A 9652-nucleotide genomic window follows, 5' to 3' on the forward strand; every position below is an offset into this window, starting at 1 on the left:
CCTTATTGCGTAACCCTATGAAATAGACCACGAGGAGCATGCAACTACAGACAGCAGCTGAATCTGTCTCCCCATACGGCTACAGACGGGCTGCTCTGAGCTATTTCAATTCAATCTCTTCTCATTCAGCAGTACAACAATATTGCTTTTATTATTATGCTCATATATAGAATACAATACACATTACAGAGGCCTTTTCGCAAGTGATGATTTCCTAACACACACCAAGTGCTATGGGGGGAGAATCATATCACAAGGAGATTGACTCCCTGTGGTGGACTGCTTCTCTGCTTTCATTTGGCCTGTGAAGATTATTTATGACCCAATCAGAAAAAGGTCCCATTTTCAATCCAGGAAACAGCGGCGTTTATTACCAGTGGTCTAGGGAGGAGGGACTGGGTGAAACGGAGGCATCTGTGCAATGAGAGAGAGAGGAGGGAGGACAGAGTGTGTGTGTGTGTGAGAGAGAGAGAATGTGAGAGAGGGAGAGAGAGAGAGAGAGAGAGGAAGAAGGAGAGAGGAAGGGAGAGATATAAGAACCTTTACTCTTTTGATACCTTAGTACCATATACAGTATCGCACAAACAGGCAAAGTACCAGGCATTTAGGGGCACACAGAGGAAAGGGAGACATTTTGGCTCATAAACTCCTCTGGCTCCGTGGAAACGCCGGGGCGACAGGCTGCCTCCCCGCGGTGCGCGAGCCATTAAATAACGCTGAGGCGACTCATCGGCACAGATCCCGTCGGGGAACATCCCCACACACACACACACACACACACACACACACACACACACACACACACACCACGCGACATCTGTCTGATAGCCATTCTAATCTTTGCCCAAGCTCACTGTCTGACAGTATCAATGTGATTTGCATGCAAAGCCTCTCTCACACACACAAACAGCAGCAGTGGTGCCAAACTGTGACAGTGTTACCAAAGCACAGCACAGCACAGCACAGCACAGAAGAGGTCTGAAAGTGATTTCAGTTCTGGCTTTGTTTCCACTTAAGGCGGATATTCAGATTCTCATGTCCAAGTTCATATTTCTTCACTCTGCATACTGTTCTTTTCCATGCAGAGGTTCAAGTTGGACAAGTTGGTCTTTTTTTTTCTTCTCTTCTTTTTCGTTCTCAGAGAACGAGAACACAAAGCATGAAAAGCAGGAGGCGGGGGGGGGGGCACTGAGAACTGCTCTGGGATGAAAAGCATCTGCTAAATGCATAAAAGTAAATGGGAATGAATCCGTTCTGCATGTGCAACCTGGAGGCTGGTGCCAAGAGCACAGAACTCTAGGGCTAGTGTTGATCTAGGGAAGGCTGAGAAAGCGCTGTGGCTTGGCCAGACTGAGGGGTTAACCACTAGAGGAGGTGAGGGTGGACGATATGGCGGTATGGGGGGGGGTTGCCAGAAACACAACCCCAGCAGCTGTGTCTATCACTTGGCTCCCCACATTCCAGATTTACAGCGAATCAGCAGCGTGGAAAGACAAATGGGAAGAGTGTGTGTGTGGGGGGTGGGCTCTTCGCAGGGAGGGAAAACACAGCTTTGAGAAGCACAGGGAGGGAAAACACAGCTTTGAGAAGCACAGTGTTTTTAGCGCAAGCAATATCATGACCATGAGTGTTTGCATGCTATATTAGCACATTAGCACATATGCATAACCCCTCCCTCCATGCCACAGCCGAACTGTGGCCACACTTATACCTTTTCTTAAAATAGTTATATATATATAGATATATACATATATAGACTTTATTCTTGCACTGTTGCACTGTTGAACTTACTCATTTGCACTATCACCATGACACTCACTCACACAGAGGACCTTACCTTACCTTACCATTGACAGAGAATCACAGGCTCAGTCCCTGCCTCAGTCATTGCAAGCGCCTCTTGATTGATTAATCACCACTATGTGGATACTGTTTTTAGAATTGATTTAGATTAAGTGTTAGTTAGTATAATTTGTATTTTAGTATATTTAGTATATTCTTTATCTTCTACTGTCCTTATTGCTTAGTTGTGTTTTTATATTATATACTTTTAATTACTTTTTCTGCTGTTAGTGAATGTGTGTGTGTTGTCTGTATGCTACTGAGACCTTGAATTTCCCATGGGGATCAATAAAGTATCTATCTATCTATCTATCTATCTATCTATCTATGAGTATGATGATGAATGCACGTGAGATGTAATGAGAGAGCTGTCCTGTCTACCCTGAGATTCTTTTCACAGTGAGCAGTGAAGGGTTTTGGACTTTTTGAGCTCACTCAGCTTGACACTGCTTTCTGTACACATACACATGCAGAGAGAGAGAGAGAGAGAGAGAGAGAAGTATGTGCACAAGGAAATAGACAAACGTTGTTACTCACACTCACAGACATGTGTGTGCACTGGCACACACATGCACATGCACACACTGAGACACACGTAGGTATGTGCACACATAACTTTGAGACGTTTCTGTCTCTGTGAGCAACAATAGGGGATCTTGTGAAAAAGACTTCCATATAGGAGAGGAACATAAAATGAAACTGACTGGCCTGCCCTCCCTGAGCTCACACACAGTGTAAGAAAGACCCAGCAGGTACAGTAAGTGGGTCAGACTTAATCCTGCCTGTGACTGAACACCACACAGGGAAGCGCAGAGCCCAGTCAGGAAGTCCCTTAACACCCCACTCTGCTCCATCTCCACGTCAGCGGCAGGGTGCTGCACACTAGCAATGTCAAGGTCATTGGTTTAATTTCCGCGGGGGGAAACAAATGCGCTCAAATAATGTACTCCATGTCCAAGTCGGCAGTAAATCACTGCACATTAAAGGGGTCTGATCTTGAAAGCACATAGCCTGTGCAAACCATTGAATCTCTTCACTGATGGACTTTGTGAGAGGTGGAACAACCATGTCGCTCAATCGGTACTGAAGACGCCTGAGGCCACCCTTATTAAATGACCAGGGCATCCAAATTACAAAGAAAGTGTTGGTGTGCAGGCCATTCGTCTAGAGCGTTAATACAACATGTCATGCGTTTGGCGGAGCTGGAATCAACGGTGCACATCTGGAATTGATCGGACACCACTTAACACATCTGATGTTCCCTGTAGTGGACAGCCAGTGCACAGGGTCATAGAGGTGTACTCCACTGACCAACAGATCAATCAACCCCCCTCAGGACACCACGTTGAATCGGACGCGAACATGCTGACGGAGCGCTAGCTGATAACAAGTCTCAACAGAAAAGACGGTATTGTTTACCTCGTAAAGACGTATGAACAGGACATGCGCAAACACTCCACACGGGAACTGCACACGGGACGGCATAGGCTACCATACATTCACACACCAGGTCATATTACATAAGAAGTGAGACTTAATTAAAGGGTGACATAGGCAAGCACCACAAGCGATTAATGAAGGGTGATTACAATGCGTCACAGTGCTTGGCTTTTCCATGCACTATTTCTCCGGATATAAAACGAAATCCGAACCTAAAAACGTTGTCACGTAGCGAAATTTACAATGGTGTCACTAATTTATCTTTTCCAAACAATCACTAAGTTAGTGTATCCATTTTATGTAAACACAGTGAGCGCTTCTATTGAAAGCAGAGAAAATTAAAGGAAACGGGATAGCCTACTCACCATTCACAATTATGTTTAATTGCCACAAGTCACCAAACTCGTATATTTCAATGAAGCGAAGATAGGCTGAAGTGCCTTTTCAACTTTCATCTGTGGGCATGAAACTGTCTTGTTTGGATTGTAGTGAAACAATGTGTCACACACTACCTTTCATTAGTTCAGAAAATTAAAGTTGTTTCCACATAATTTTCCAGTGAGCGCACATCCAAGCGAAGCAACGTTAGAAAACTGTAAAAAGGCAATAACCCCTTCCTCCAGCCCCATGCACGCGTACAATGTGAGTAAAATTCCACTACGTGTTTACACTCTATAAAAGTAATAGCTTACACTCATATTTCAAATAAATATGTGCCAGTGTTTAGGCGACATTACTTACATACTAGCACACATAACTGGCGTTATTTTCATGTAGAAGAAACGAGAAGCATGTAAAGAAAAACTTACGTTCTCGGGACTTCAACAAGGACTACGATGCCGTTATTTCCGAAACCGGGTGATTTTTGCTACACTTTCTTTAATCAAGACACATGCCAGTACAGTCCAACCAAAGGCATCATAATGTTGAACTTCTACTGAAACCTTTCACGGTTTTATCCCCGTCACAGCCGACGGAGACTGGCGATACGGGACTTCTGCTTGCCCAGCGCGCGTACTGATGGAAGAGATCACAGCAGACTGCCTCGGTCGCTGCTTCCCGAGACCCTGCCCCCCATCTGCAAGCATGTGTGTGCGTACGTGTGTGTCGGTCCATGCATGTGTGCGCCGCCGCTGGCAGAGCGCGCGAAGCATGCTCTCATCGGATGGCCAGCGCTCATCTGGAGCGACAAGTTTTCGGGTACGGGCGGGGTAGGGGAAACAGAGGCAGGGGGAGGACGCGCTCTAACGGCCGGCATGTAAGTTACTCATGTTGGTAAAGGTTAATAGGCATTTTCCTATGATTTCTGAGAATGAAACAGGAGTGCAACATGTCATGTTGCAATGTGCCATCTTCAAATAGCACGTTTGATATTTTCTAAAGTCCACCTGCAGCCACGACACCGACCATATACCTTTACAAGGTGCGTCAAACTGATTTCTAATCTGAGCATCTAAAGGTGTATTCACCTTGCATAGCCGCCAACAATAAAGAGCCCATTTGTCCATGGGCACGACTCCACCGCTGACACCTGTCTCATTCAGAAATATTCTCTCCTCTGAAAACACCATCTGCGGCCACACCGACTCAGGCGGTGCCCTATGGAGCAAGCACGGTGAGTCATCGACTTTGAAATGAGAGACGTCATTGTGTTTGCGTGGGCTTGAGTTTCAAGGGATGGAAGAGACTAGTTTTGTGTATGTGCATGAGCATGTGTGTGTGTGTGCCGCATCGGGTTCTATGATTTGTCCCCGTAAAATAAATGTACTACTGCTGCAACAGCAGTATTCCCAGAATAACATGCTGCAATCAACCTTAAACGATTAGAGCTTCATTCCTGTTCGCTGGCGCAATTTACAGTATGGAACTTTTACAGTGCATACCAGAGCCATGGATGAACTCCTGGTGACCTGTGCCTATAAACCCTGCTCATCATTTTTTTGAATTCCTGCCAAACAAATATTACACCTCCCACTTCTCAACATAACCTATAGATCCTTTCAACAATAAAAACAAAAACAATGCTTGAACGTTCTATTTGGGCCCCAATCTACTTCCTCTGCATTAAGATAACATATGGAATGTTCAAAAGGAAGTCTTGTGGGGCCAACTATGATGCTGATAATGGAACTCTCTTGAAAGGGTCCATAGTATATTCCTGTCATTCTCCTTCTCTCTCTCTGATAGTCAAGTCAAGTCAAGTCAGTTTTATTTTTAAAGCGCATTTAACATGCACATAGTGCAACCCAAAGTGCTCGATGAGTACATGATGATGTATGATACACACACAGCTGCAGTTGCATTTGCATGTACACACACACACACACACACACAGTTGCGCACACTTCACTACTTAAATCACTTCCATGCCTCATTAATATCCTGTGCAGGCCCATCCCCTCTTTATGGCTGCTGTGCTAATATGATCCGCGCTGAAATGGAAGAGAGCAAATGGGCTGTCCTCCAACACATCTCCATGGATGGGCATCTAAGGAGAGGGGCGCCACATTCCCAGTTCAGGAACCATATCAGGAGGCAGGATCAGTAGATAAAGGATCAGTAGGATCCAGTAGATAAAGACCCCTTATGTTTCCCTGAGTTGTTATTGTGTCCCCCCAGTGTATATGTGTGTGTGTGTGTGTGTGTGTATGTGTGTGTGTGTGTGTGTGTGTGTGTTTGTATGCATGTGCATGTAAGATTAACATTAGCGTCTCTGCTCCCCCTCCCTTAAGTCATCTGGCTGCCACGTCTCAGAGGTGATGTAATGGATCCTCACTGTTCTGCTATCTCCTCCTCTGCTGCCTGGGCCTCGCCAGTCTCCAGTGCTAGGCCTGGACATACTCACGGAGGATGTGGTTGAAGAGGATGTGTGTGACATTTTGTATGTATTTGTATAACTTAATTTGCAAAGTTTTGTACAAAATACAGTAATACACATCATGGCTTAATTGCTGTGAACCAAAATAGTGTTAGATAGATAGATAGATAGATAGATAGATAGATAGATAGATAGATAGATAGATACTTTATTGATCCCTAGGGGAAATTCAAGGAAATGTGTTAATGTGAAAGAGAGCGAGAGAGAGTAATAAATGCATGTAAACTTAGATGATTTTTATTTTAAACTGTGTGTTTTAGGTGCATGGAAATGTCTGTGTAAATGACAGTGGTGAGTTTGCATGTATTGTGTATATGCACATGTGGACATTTGTGTGTGTGTGTGTGTGTGTGTGTGTGTGTGTGTGTGTGTGTGTGTGTGTGAGAGAGAGAGAGAGAATGTGTTTATACTGCTAATGCCAACATGGGGAGGCTTTAGACTTGCTAGTGGTTGTCCTCACCATCCAAAACTCTCATTCTGCTGAGCAGTCACCTTTAACCCACAGACCCTGCATGACATTCTTTGACTGAACAGGGTGAGAGCACTGAGGTCTTACAGAGAAACCGTGAGAAAAGGGTAGGGTGTGTGTATGTGTGTGTGAAAGAAAGAGAGAGAGAGAGAGAGAGTGTGTGTGTGTGTGTGTGTGTGTGTGTGTGTGTGTGTGTTGGTTAGAAAACCAAAAGTGGTCATAATCTAAACCCGCTACAAAATGACCACTGTAAGGAGACAGTTAATAGAGTTTCACACAAACCGACCCACTTTACCATACACATAAAACGCCAACGCATCAGACATGCAAAATGCGGACCACAGGGGGAAAGAATTCCGAATGTGGCTCAGGGAATGATGGAATGACTGTAGCTTCTTGGACACAGTCAAAGCTCGTTATGGAAGAAGCCGCATTTGGAGTGGAGGGTCTCCATTGGGAAACTCACTAGAGCCCGATCCGGGAAGACAGGCTGCAGGGCTTCCAAGAAAATACACTTAGATTTTCACATGAATGAAAAAACAAAACAAATTACAAAACAACTTTTGTTCCATTTTACCATTTGGTTCTGTTTCATTCATCAAAAATTGATACACTTCATAACTGCTCAACCCCATTGCAAATTCAATTTCAAATTTTCCTCACTCTGGAGATTCCGACGGTCCTAGAAACAATTAATGTTCAGCCATGTCTGGAGAGCTTTACAGAGACTCAATTAACCACGATTGAGAAAATTATATGTGTGATTATGGGTCTTCCGAATCCTTTGCAGAATAATTCTTCAGTAGTTTGTGGCTTATGAGCAACCTCACTTGACTTTATGCAAAGCCAATAAGAAAGCTATGGAAAGCCATCCAGACTCAGAGACAGACCCCAAAGCCTGTCCTCATGAGCCATGGTCCTCAGCACTGAGTCTTTTAATGCACTTTTTTATTAAGTTTACAGACAGTTACACCACAAGGAGGACAATAAAAAATGGGGAAGCATTATACACACACAACCAATAAAACAAACTGTGGATAATAACAGCAGTAAGCATAACCATGTAGTGATATAAATGACCTTATTATTATAATCATCATTCTTATTATTGTTGTTGCTGGAGAGTTCCTATTCAACTAAAATGATTATATTAATCTCCATTAATTTTGTGATAATATTTCCACTGTTTATGGAAAAAATATTTTAGTTAATCTGGTAGGGTTCATTTGTTTCATGGCAGTCATTTTAAAAGTTTCTTAAATTGTGATTCACATGTGATCCTGTTCACTTACTCAAAGAGATTCACAATTCTGTCCTGTCCTAATGAAAAGTGGCATGATTTAAATTAGCTGGTCACTGGGCATTGCATCAAATGAAGGTTGTTGTGGTTCACTGTGACTAAATTCATCATATCAAAACATTCACAAAGCTGATCGAAGATATCAAACAAACACAGAGGGGAGTCACACCAGGGATGAATAGTCTCTGCTGCATTGCCTTGTGGGAGTTCGTTACGGGGCCTGAAGTAATGCAGTGTCCCAGAAGGGGAGGCGGCTCCACTGATTCACGTTAAGACACATTTGCATACATCAGAATCATCAAATCAGTGTGGGCCACTGCAGCGTATAACACATTCTCAGAACTACACTGTAGCTTCCCCACACACAGAACACAACACACACATACAGACCACACACATACTGCACGTACACGAAACATGCAGGCACCACGCACACACACAAACATACACACAAGAAGTCAGAATCAGAATTTATTTGTCATTGGATTAAGTGTGCAAGAGAGAGAGAGAGAGAGAGAGAGAGAGAGAGAGAGAGAGAGAGAGGACAAGACCTTAATCTACAGACAGTCCAAAAGTTGTACTCAAGACACAAGGTAGGAGCCCACTTTGCGTTGGAGGCTATTGGAGGCTTTCCAAAATAGCACCCTACATCTCATCCAGTCTCACCACTGCAAAAGTGAAAAAGCAGTCACACTGCAATCAGTGGAAATGGATTATCAATGTCTGAATGATAGTGGCCTATTTCTACATTCTCCCTTTGGAAAGTTTTCCGACCTTTTAAAGTTTTCCACTGACTCATATTGAAATTATTTCAATTCATTACCTTATCAGTCAACACACAGTAGTCCACAATTATAAAGCAAAACATGTTTTGGAGTGTTTTGTTAATTTATAAAAATTACTGAAATATTCCCTTGACTATACCTCCGTTGCTCATGCCACTTCTCTCTCTCTCACACACACACACACACACTCTCTCTCTCACTCACACACAGAGTTTTTTTGTAGTGCTTGTGTTTTCTAAAGCTCTCTTGTGCGTACCAGGGGTCTCCCCATGCTGTGGTCTACCGACGGACCATTTGCCCACAGCTGTGCTCCCCACTCCACAAGGACCCACAAGTGGTCTTCTCAGTGGCAAACCAATCACACCACCAGACAGGCATCAAGTAAAGCTCTGGGAGTGTGTGGGCACGTTAGCGCTCCAGAGGAACCCAGGAATGTCCAACTCTGAACAGCTGAGAGGACATGGAATCGAGGCTCAGAAAGGCTGGCCAAGAGCTGAATCAGGCCTGAGAGAAACCAGATGTTGTTTATGCAGATAACATCTTCCCTGATAATGAACAGGAAATTAATTACGAAGTTTGCGATTTTTCTACAAGTCTCCTTGGAAAGGGATATTTGCTATATACTTTCAAATTCTCTTGGCCACCCTTGCATACCCTCACTAGATGTTTTTAAAAAGAAAGAAAAAAATTGACAGAACAAATCTATGACTAGACTCATTGTCAGTGCTCTTTAAAAGCCGATACACCTGGTTTTCCCGAGCAAGGGCAGCGTACTCACTGTACAGTGACTGGACTCAGGGGTAGAGGTAGATGGATAGCATGCAGTCCAGTCCAGTCCAGTGCAGGACAGGACAGCAGGCCCACAGCAGAACATAAGCAGGGCTGCCCACTCCAGCAGGGAGGCAGCAGACGGCTCGATGGTGTTTTATGCCCCCAAC

The 9652-nt window shown here is 44.0% G+C and overlaps 1 protein-coding gene across 1 annotated transcript in view; it reads right to left on the bottom strand.

Annotated features, from left to right (window-relative positions):
• lzts2a (leucine zipper, putative tumor suppressor 2a) overlaps positions 1-4383 on the bottom strand; it is a 65204-nt gene extending 60821 nt beyond the window's left edge. The window contains exon 1 of the mRNA XM_048269536.1: positions 4092-4383. The gene's annotated coding sequence lies outside the window, so the exon portion shown is untranslated. The remainder of the gene's footprint in view (positions 1-4091) is intronic.
• Positions 4384-9652: the final 5269 nt, after the last annotated feature.

Source organism: Alosa alosa, chromosome 18, assembly GCF_017589495.1.
Source record: "Alosa alosa isolate M-15738 ecotype Scorff River chromosome 18, AALO_Geno_1.1, whole genome shotgun sequence".
Classification (NCBI taxonomy): domain Eukaryota; kingdom Metazoa; phylum Chordata; class Actinopteri; order Clupeiformes; family Clupeidae; genus Alosa; species Alosa alosa.